The sequence below is a fragment of the Pelecanus crispus genome, chromosome 7, assembly GCF_030463565.1.
Source record: "Pelecanus crispus isolate bPelCri1 chromosome 7, bPelCri1.pri, whole genome shotgun sequence".
Lineage (NCBI taxonomy): Eukaryota > Metazoa > Chordata > Aves > Pelecaniformes > Pelecanidae > Pelecanus > Pelecanus crispus.
The window spans coordinates 21933212-21942566 of NC_134649.1; positions in this window are offsets into that span (position 1 = coordinate 21933212).

Genomic DNA, 9355 nt, shown 5'->3' on the forward strand with positions numbered 1-9355 from the left:
AGAGCAAAGCATAAGTAAGATGGTGGTAATTACAAAGGTAAGGAAGCCAGATGGGAGTCTTACAAAATATTAGTACCATTTGAATGTTGTCATACTACAAGATAGAAAAATCGGGATGACAAAGGAATGATATAAGAGGGATTTTTCTCTCAACCAACCCAATTTAACTTTTGAAGACACATACATTACCAGTTTATGGTGGGAAATATCAGCAAGCCACATACTGATATCTCATTCACTACTTGGTGAAGCAAGTGCCTGGAAAGGGCTTGAATCTTTGTAAAAACTCCTTCAGTTTCCCATTCCACAGCAACCATCTCCTCCCACTGCCTTCTACCGGGTGCAGTCATTTTGCCTTGTTCCTTGTATCTGCGATCAAAGACAGACATTCTAATTTGAGGATCTCTCTGATAATCGTGAGAAACTAGCTACAGGTAATGTTTTGGCCATCAAAGCTAGCTCAAGCAGCTTATTCTCACTCAGACTATTCTTCTAATTAGTATGTCATTTATTCGTCCCAATAAGATACTTTACCACGCATGGGGGATATAAACAGGCCCGCTAGTGAGGAGCCCAGGGGCGGCATGGCAACGTTGGGGGTGAAATCAATAGACCGGCTCAAGTGCATCTACACCAATGCATGCAGCATGGGCAACAAACAGGAGGAGCTGGAAGCCCTTGTGCAGCAGGATGGCTATGACATAGTTGCCATCACAGAAACGTGGTGGGACGAGTCTCATGACTGGAGTGCTGCACTGGATGGCCATAAGCTCTTCAGAAGGGATAGGCAGGGAAGGAGAGGCAGTGGGGTGGCTCTGTATGTTAGGGAGTATTTTGACTGTATATAACTTGACAGTGGTGACGACAAGGTAGAGTGCTTATGGGCAAGGATGAGGGGAAAGGCTAGCAAGGCAGATGTCCTGTTGGGAGTCTGCTATAGACCACCCAACCGGGATGCAGAGGTAGATGAAGTGTTCTATAAGCGGCTGGCAGAAGTCTCACAATCGCTAGCCCTTGTTCTCGTGGGGGACTTCAACTTGCCGGACATCTGCTGGAAATACCATACAGCAGAGAGGCAACAGTCTCGGAAGTTCCTAGAGTGTGTGGAGGACAACTTTCTGACGCAGCTGGTAAGCGAGCCTACCAGGGGAGGTGCCTCGCTTGACCTGCTGTTTACTAACAGAGAAGGGCTTGTGGGAGATGTCATGGTGGGAGGCCGCCTTGGGCTTAGCGACCACGATATGACAGAGTTCTCAATTCTGGGCGATGTAAATAAAGAGAAGGGGCAGGAAAACTGTTACCATGCACTTCCGGAGGGCAGACTTTGGCCTGTTCAGGACACTGGTTGGGAAAGTGCCTTGGGAGGCAGTCCTGAAAGGCAAAGGGCTCCAGGAAGGCTGGGCCTTCTTCAAGAAGGAAGTCTTAAGGGCGCAGGAGCGGGCTGTGCCCGTGTGCCGTAAGAAGAACCGGCGGGGAAAACGACAGGCCTGGCTGAATAGGGAGCTTTTGCAGGGACTCAGGGAAAAAGGGAGAGTCTACCGCCTTCGGAAGAAGGGGCGGGCAACTCAGGAGGAGTACAGGGATCTTGCTAGGTCATGCAGGGAGGAAATTAGAAAAGCAAAAGCCCAGCAAGAACTCAGTCTGGCCCATGTTGTAAAAGATAATACAAAATGCTTTTATAAGTACATCAGCAATAAAAGGAGAGCCAAGGCGGATCTCCATCCTTTGCTGGATGTGGGGGGGCGGGGGGAACATTGTCACCGAGGATGACAGGCTGAGGTACTTAACGCATTCTTTGCCTCTGTATTTAACAGCCAGACTGGTCATCCCCAGGGTACTCAGGCCCCTGAGCTAGAGGATAGGGATGGGGACCAGAATGGAGCCCTCATAGTCCAGGAGGAAGCAGTTAATGACCTGCTACACCACCTGGATGCTCACAAGTCTATGGGGCCAGATGGGATCCACCCAAGAGTACTGAGGGAGCTGGCAGAGGAGCTTGCCAAGCCACTTTCCATCATCTATCAGCAGTCCTGCTTAACAGGGGAGGTCCCTGATGACTGGAGGCTTGCCAATGTGACGCCCACCTACAAGAAGGGCCGGAAGGAGGACCCGGGAACTACAGGCCTGTCAGCCTGACCTCAGTGCCGGGAAAGATTATGGAGCAGTTCATATTAAGTGAACTCAACAGGCAAGTGCAGGTCAACCAGGGGATCAGGCCCAGCCAGCATGGGTTCATGAAAGGCAGGTCCTGCTTGACCAACCTGATCTCCTGCTACGACCTGGTGACCCACCTAGTGGATGAAGGAAAGGCTGTGGACGTCATCTACCTGGACTTCACTAAAGCCTTTGACACAGACTCCCATAGCATTCTCCTAGGGAAGCTGGCAGCTCATGGCTTGGATGGGCGTAGTCTTCGCTGGGTAAAAAACTGGTTGGGTGGCCGAGCCCAGAGAGTTGTGGTGAATGGAGTTAAATCCAGTTGGCAGCCGATCACGACCACTGTTCCCCAGGGCTCTGTTTTGGGGCCAGCCTTGTTTAATATCTTTATCAACCATCTGGATGAGGGGATTGAGTGCGCCCTCAGTAAGTTTGCAGATGACACCAAATTGGGCGGGAGTGTTGATCTGCTGGAGGGTACGAAGGCTCTGCAGAGGGATCTGGACAGGCTGGATCGATGGGACGAGGCCAACTGGATGAGGTTCAACAAGGCCAAGTGCCGGGTCCTGCACTTGGGTCACAACAACCCCATGCAACACTACAGGCTTGGGGAAGACTGGCTGGAAAGCTGCCTGGCCAAAAAGGACCTGGGGGTGTTGGTAGACAGCCGGCTGAACATGAGCCAGCAGTGTGCCCAGGTGGCCAAGAAGGCCAACAGCATCCTGGCTTGTATCAGGAATAGTGCGGCCAGCAGGAGCAGGGAGGTGATTGTCCCCCTGTACTCAGCGCTGGTGAGGCCGCACCTGGAATACTGTGTCCAGTTTTGGGCTCCTCAATACAAGAAAGACATTGAGGTGCTGGAGCATGTCCAGAGAAGGGCAACAAGGCTGGTGAAGGGTCTGGAGCACAGGCCTTATGAGGAGCGGCTGAGGGAACCGGGGTTGTTTAGTCTGGAGAAGAGGAGACTGAGGGGAGACCTTATTGCTCTCTACAACTACCTGAAAGGAGGTTGCAGTGAGGTGGGTGTTGGTCTCTTCTACCAAGTAGTTAGCGATAGGACAAGAGGAAATGGGCTCAAGCTGCATCAGGGGAGGTTTAGGTTGGATATTAGGAAAAATTTCTTCATGGAAAGGGTGGTCAAGCATTGGAACAGGCTGCCCAGAGAGGTGGTGGAGTCACCATCCTTGGAAGTGTTCAAAAAACGGGTAGATGTGGCACTTTGGGACATGGTTTAGTCTAGTCTACCCTTGATTGGTTTAGTGTGGACTTGGTAGTGTAGGTTAATGGTTGGACTGGATGATCTTAAAGGTCTTTTCCAACCTAAACGATTCTATGATTCTATGATGAATGCAAGAAATTTTAATCTGCAGTCATAAGCCACCGCAATGGAATAAGTGATTAGCTATTAAGTCAGAAAGTTAAAAATATTGTTTACTAGTGTTGAAGTTAAAAAGAAAACAACGATGCTTTACAACAGAATTCTTACGTATTCCTCATGCTTTGCCTAGAATCTATCCCCATAAAATGGAAAGCCACCACTGATGAGAATGCTATTAGGGATAAAGAGCACCATCACAGGTGAAATTTTATTCAGAAAAGGAATTAGTAGATACTGAAATTGTATGTTTTTAGCATACATAATTAACAATAATTGATTTTTTATTTATTCTGATGATTAAGTGCTGCGTCTGACCATCTTTTAGGATAACACGCCCCCAAACACCAGGACTGTGTTCTCTCTAGTTTCTCTATGCATTACCCCTCACAGATTTCCACTAGACAACCCTGCTTCCAAAGCAGTATCAGTCAGAGGTAGGAAAAGATGCTATTCTGTAACTGTGGGTGCACAGGTTCTCACAGAGAACTCAGTTGTACAGACAAAACAAGGCTTCTGCTAATATAGAGCCTTCTGCTTCTTTTTACTGTTTGGTACCAAAGTGGATTTACCATAATGATATCAAATACAACCACCTACATTAAAAATGATGCACCAAATATAAAATCCTAGTATGCTTCTCAGAGCAGTGTGGAAACAGACCCAAAAGCCAAGAAAATCAATACCTTATTTCATTTAAAACATTGTGTTGTGGACCACTGAGAAGAACCCGGTAGTCTTCATGCTCTTTATAGCCTGATTATGAAGTCAGCAATATCACAGCCCCTGGAAAATCTTCAAGTCCACAACACACCAGTGTTCCAGGCACCTTGGGAGGGGCTCCGTGATGCAGCTGTATCCCTCCATGGTGACAGAAAAGGACTAACAGCACAACACAGGGCATCTAACAGTCAGTAATCATAATTTTAGGCTACCAGAAAAGACAGGATGTAGGGCAGGTAGAAAAAAAAAAAAAAAGCCAACAAAAAAGTAATTTATCTTAGTCCACAAAGTCTGATTCCACACTTAAAAATAATCCATATGTGGAGGAGCTATGCAGTGAAGGCATCATTAAATATAATCAAGGACAGAATCAGAAAAGTAATAGAAATTCTGTATTAGTTTTTATCGTTGCATTCAATGACTGTTTTTTTGCAGCTAGGGAATTTGCTCAATTTACTTCACAAGAGAAGAAATACCCTTCATTTTCAAAGATAGATGTTTAAACCTACCAAGTACGTAAACCACTATGATCTTTACCCCAATGCTGTAAGACAAGGAAAGGGAAAGAAGGAATTGCTTACTGCTTCCAAGAAGGCTGACTCCACGCAGGCAAAACCTACCCTAAGAACCAGTCTGCTCTGTGGGCAGCTGCTTCCAGCCACTTAAAAACCTGAGGTGGCTTATCACAAGGAGCAACAGCATCCAGAATTGAGCCTGGCACACCCCCACCGCTCCCACAGCCCCTCCTGCTCTGAGCATTCCTGCCAGCCCGGGGTGCCCATGAAGCTCTTCCTTCCACCTATGACAGCCACGCTGTCAGAGCGCTCAGATACTAATTAAGAGGCTGCTGATCATACTTGAAACCTAGCCAGTGCTTGGGTCAGGACACAGGATGAAACAACAAAACTGAAGCACTGTAAACAAGCTCTAACAAAGGAAAGAGAAAGAAAATCAACACAAATGTTTGTTTTCAGAAATGGTACTCTCAAATTCTTTCTTTAGCTTTTCTTTACAGATATAAATGTTTTCCTAGAGGAGTTGATTGCCAAACAAATTTTGCTACTTGTGCTTGACACAAAATCCTAAAAATGCAAAGCTTTTTCTATCCAGAAGAGACACAATGTGAATTTTCCAGTCTTGTACCACTAAGATGACTCAATACTAATCTACAGCGATCTGAAGGTAAAAGCAGAATCATGATCATCTGAATTCTTTACCTTTCAAACAAGGTTCTTCTGTCAGTATACTTTATTAGCATACAGGACCACTACAAGTCCACCACTGTGCCGGAATGGATTTCACAGAAACCACACTAAAGCCCAGGGCAATTACCTTCTGTCACAGCCAACCTGAGTAAAATACGAAAGGCTGCTATCACCTGCCCTCTTGGAGGGTCTTGAGGGAGGTTTTATACCTGCCACATACAACACTATGCCATTTGCAACTGAACTGTTAATACTAAGAACCAGTCTAAGAGAAACTAAGACACCAAGACTACTCCCCTGTCCACATAAGCTGCATCACATTGCAAGGCAGTAGCAATACTCTTCCCACTGCTCCCTGTTGAGGTCCTGGGCTCAGTCTCTATAGACAGGAGGCAATATAAATATGCCATCAAATGAGGAAAATTGCTCAGGAGTCAAAATCACGTTTCTCCAATACTGCTTAATGAATGCTATGCACAAGAAGGTGATGCATATGCCAGGTCTCCCGAGTATGGTCCACAGAAGAGACTACGTGCTCTCTATAGTACTTAATCTTGCAATTTATACACACAAAAATCTATACGGCAGACTTCAAGGTTATGGGCTTAAACTTGGCTTGATAACACTTGGTGGCATATGTTAGTCATATAAACAGTATATGGGATCCCAACTGTTAGTCAGCTGGTGAATTACAATGGTCATTGCAACAGCTATGCAACACAGTGTTACTCATTTCTTTTGCCCTCATACTTAAGAAGTACTATTGGTTCTACTTTGCCTTTAATTAAAAAATGAGCAAATTGAGGTCTCAAGTCTTCTCTGTAAAACAAGCTGTTCAAACCTTTAATCACTAGTGACTTTTGTGAATTGTTATTACCACCCTTGGACTGTTGCTGTCCAAAAGACAACACAGCATTCCTGGAGCTTCACACCCATGACAAACACAATGGAAACAAACCCTTCCTACTCTTGAAATGGATTCCTCTGCATTAGGAGTACAGGCGCTATCCTCTTAAGTCCCAACTGTTACCCAGAACTCATGATAACGGGGTGGTCGTGACTTCCACAAGCTTTTGAGGATCTTTGCTTCTCTCAATGGAGTCAGGCAAGCCTGGTCTAAACCCTTCACTCCCAGTTTACAATTGCACATAATAAATACAAATTATTTGCTCAAGCCTTTTTTCAATGTAATCAGTGAGTATCTCTGCTTTCAAATTTCATGCTCTCCCTATTTACATTTTCTTTCAGAGTACTCATAAAACACTAATTTTAGGACAAAGATTAATACAAAGCATCCCATGCCAACTCGGTAACCTATAGCCAGGCCTAATCCGCATAATATATGCTGCATTTTTATCATTTTAGTTTTTTAATAACATAGCAAAATACAATATTAAAACACAGTATGCTTAAAATATAGCCTTTTGTATACTTGTTAACAAAGATACCTATTCATAGCTCACTAAAATTCAGCATCTGGAAAGAAGACATACAGAGGCATGAGGAAGAGAGGACACGTGGTTTTTCAAATACAATGAATTTGTGGTTTGTTTTAAAGCTATTTTAAAAAGGAAACCTTTTGGTTTGCAATAGTATCAGGCAGTTATTCAGCAGAAAAAAGAGCAAGAGCAATTTGCTTAAAGATTCAAGGTTTATTTTTTTTGATTTCTACAGAGACTTGTAGAAATATTTTTTGGCATAACTAGAAAATCACTACTAACTTCACCTTCTATGGCTGTTTTAAGTACCCTACTCAAATAATTTCTCATATAAGGTGACACTTTTCTGGGTGATTGTTAAGTCAGCTGTTTTAAAAAGCCTTTCGTTTAAACCAAGTATGTTAACAGTGATCTCAAAGCCTTAATTTTGATAGAAATTGCAATATGTCAAACTCATTAAAGGCAGCAGAACTATGTTTCAATGCTAGAATGCAGTATGCAAAAAAAATTATTACAAAAGTCAGTAATTGGATATTTATCAGCTGCTTATCACATCTGTATGCAGTTGTAGGACTTGGCCCCTGTGTTGCTTCATACAAGTATGCTGAGAAACTGAAGCAGATTTGCTCCACATTGTGCAGATTTTTCAACACATATTAATACAAAAATTTTTTGCTGTGTAAAAGCATTTTTTTCCTCCTTTTTCTGTAGAGAGCAAAATAATTTCCTTCTTTCATATGGTATTGCAGGAACAAGACGACTAAAGAGAAAAGTGGAAAGACGCAAAAAAGCTAACAGCATTTCTCATATTACATTGGTTATAAAAAGCAGCTTCATATAACCTCTCATTCACGTTCACCTCTAGTTCAGCCAAAGCAAGGTATTGCCTTATAAAACACAGCAGCATTCAGCAGACACCACTGCAATAGAGCCGACCCGCCCTGCTTCCACCCTCCGAGCTTCTCTCAGCTGGTGTCAGGAAGCAGGTGCACAGCCAGTTACACTCGCACCGTTTTAGTGGTGCTTCTGCTTTGCTCCAGTTGACTGCTATTCTGCTGCCAACCCCACTCCATTTTGCCAAATGCAATTCAGTACCAACATACTGCACTGCTGTTCCAGCAGAGAATTCTTCCAAGTCTGATATAATTCAACATGATTAACAAAAGGCCAGTTTCATAATGCTAATTAGCATCATGTAGTCAGAAGATAGACTGTAGGCCTGTATCTCTAATGTCCTATGTTATATTTGTTCTCTAGACATAAAAGACTGGTACATTAACCATGTCTTTATTTTCACATTTTTCTTTTCAGAGAAACCTGGATGAATCACAATGCACACAGATAGTTTGAAACACTCAGCAGATGATTTCGCTTAAATCTCAAGGAAGACAAATTAGATGAGATATTCCATCACTGCCTTGGGATGTGTGGGCGATGTATTACATTTTACAAGTAACAGCATTTGGAAAAATTCATTTTTCACTCTTCAGCCACTGTACTCTTTTAATTACATGCTAAAACTTGGAGAAAGAAAAACTGTAAAGGAAAAGAGCAGAAGAGAGACTTCACAGAGTAAGATGGCTGCTTGCTGAAATTAGGCAACATCTTTAACATCTGCAGTGCTGAGGTAAAGAAGGAAAAAAGCAAGTTCCTCATACTGCTCGTGCATTCCGTTTTAGCAATGTTGTCATTCTGTAGTAACTAGTTTTAAGTAAGATATGAAGCTCTAGCAGCAAGTTCATTACCTGAGCGAGGGTTTTTACTTCATAGGGTGTAATAGAAGAACCAGTTTGAGGCTATGTGGAAGTAATAAAATAAATTCTGCCTCAAATGTCTGTGAACCTTTAATATGCCAGGATCCATAGACAAATGAAAGTCTGAAAAGATCTCCTGAATCTTACTGCTTGATATGCCTATTCATTTCCCGGTGCACACTTTATTTTTACACTAAAAAAAAAAAAAGGCATAAAGAGAGAAATTAGGAAAAGCTATCAAACTAATTTTTTTAAAGTCCAATTTCAATCTTCCCTATAAAGAATGTGATTAAAAAACCTCTTGTAGCTACTATTGTCCAAGGACTGTACTTTTTTTAAGCCGTTTGGATGGATTTGATAAATTATCCCCCAATGTGGACAATACCTTTGTTTTCTTGTAGATGCAACCATTGGATTGTTACACCAAGATACAGCATTACTACTACTGCTAAAGATACTCAGACAAATCTCAGGGGAGTACATACTTTCCTTACAGTGGTAACCAAGTTGAGAATCTTACATGTTCAAAGGTTATGCATCAGCTGGCTGGCTTAAAAGTTTTGCAAATGGAACTAAAGCACAACAGACTATTATTTTCCTTCAGATTTATTATTGTAATATATAGGGATAAATGTAATACTGCAAGTATTTCAACTTTAATTGAAATGTAAACTGCTTGTTGATATTGTCTCTTTCAGTTCT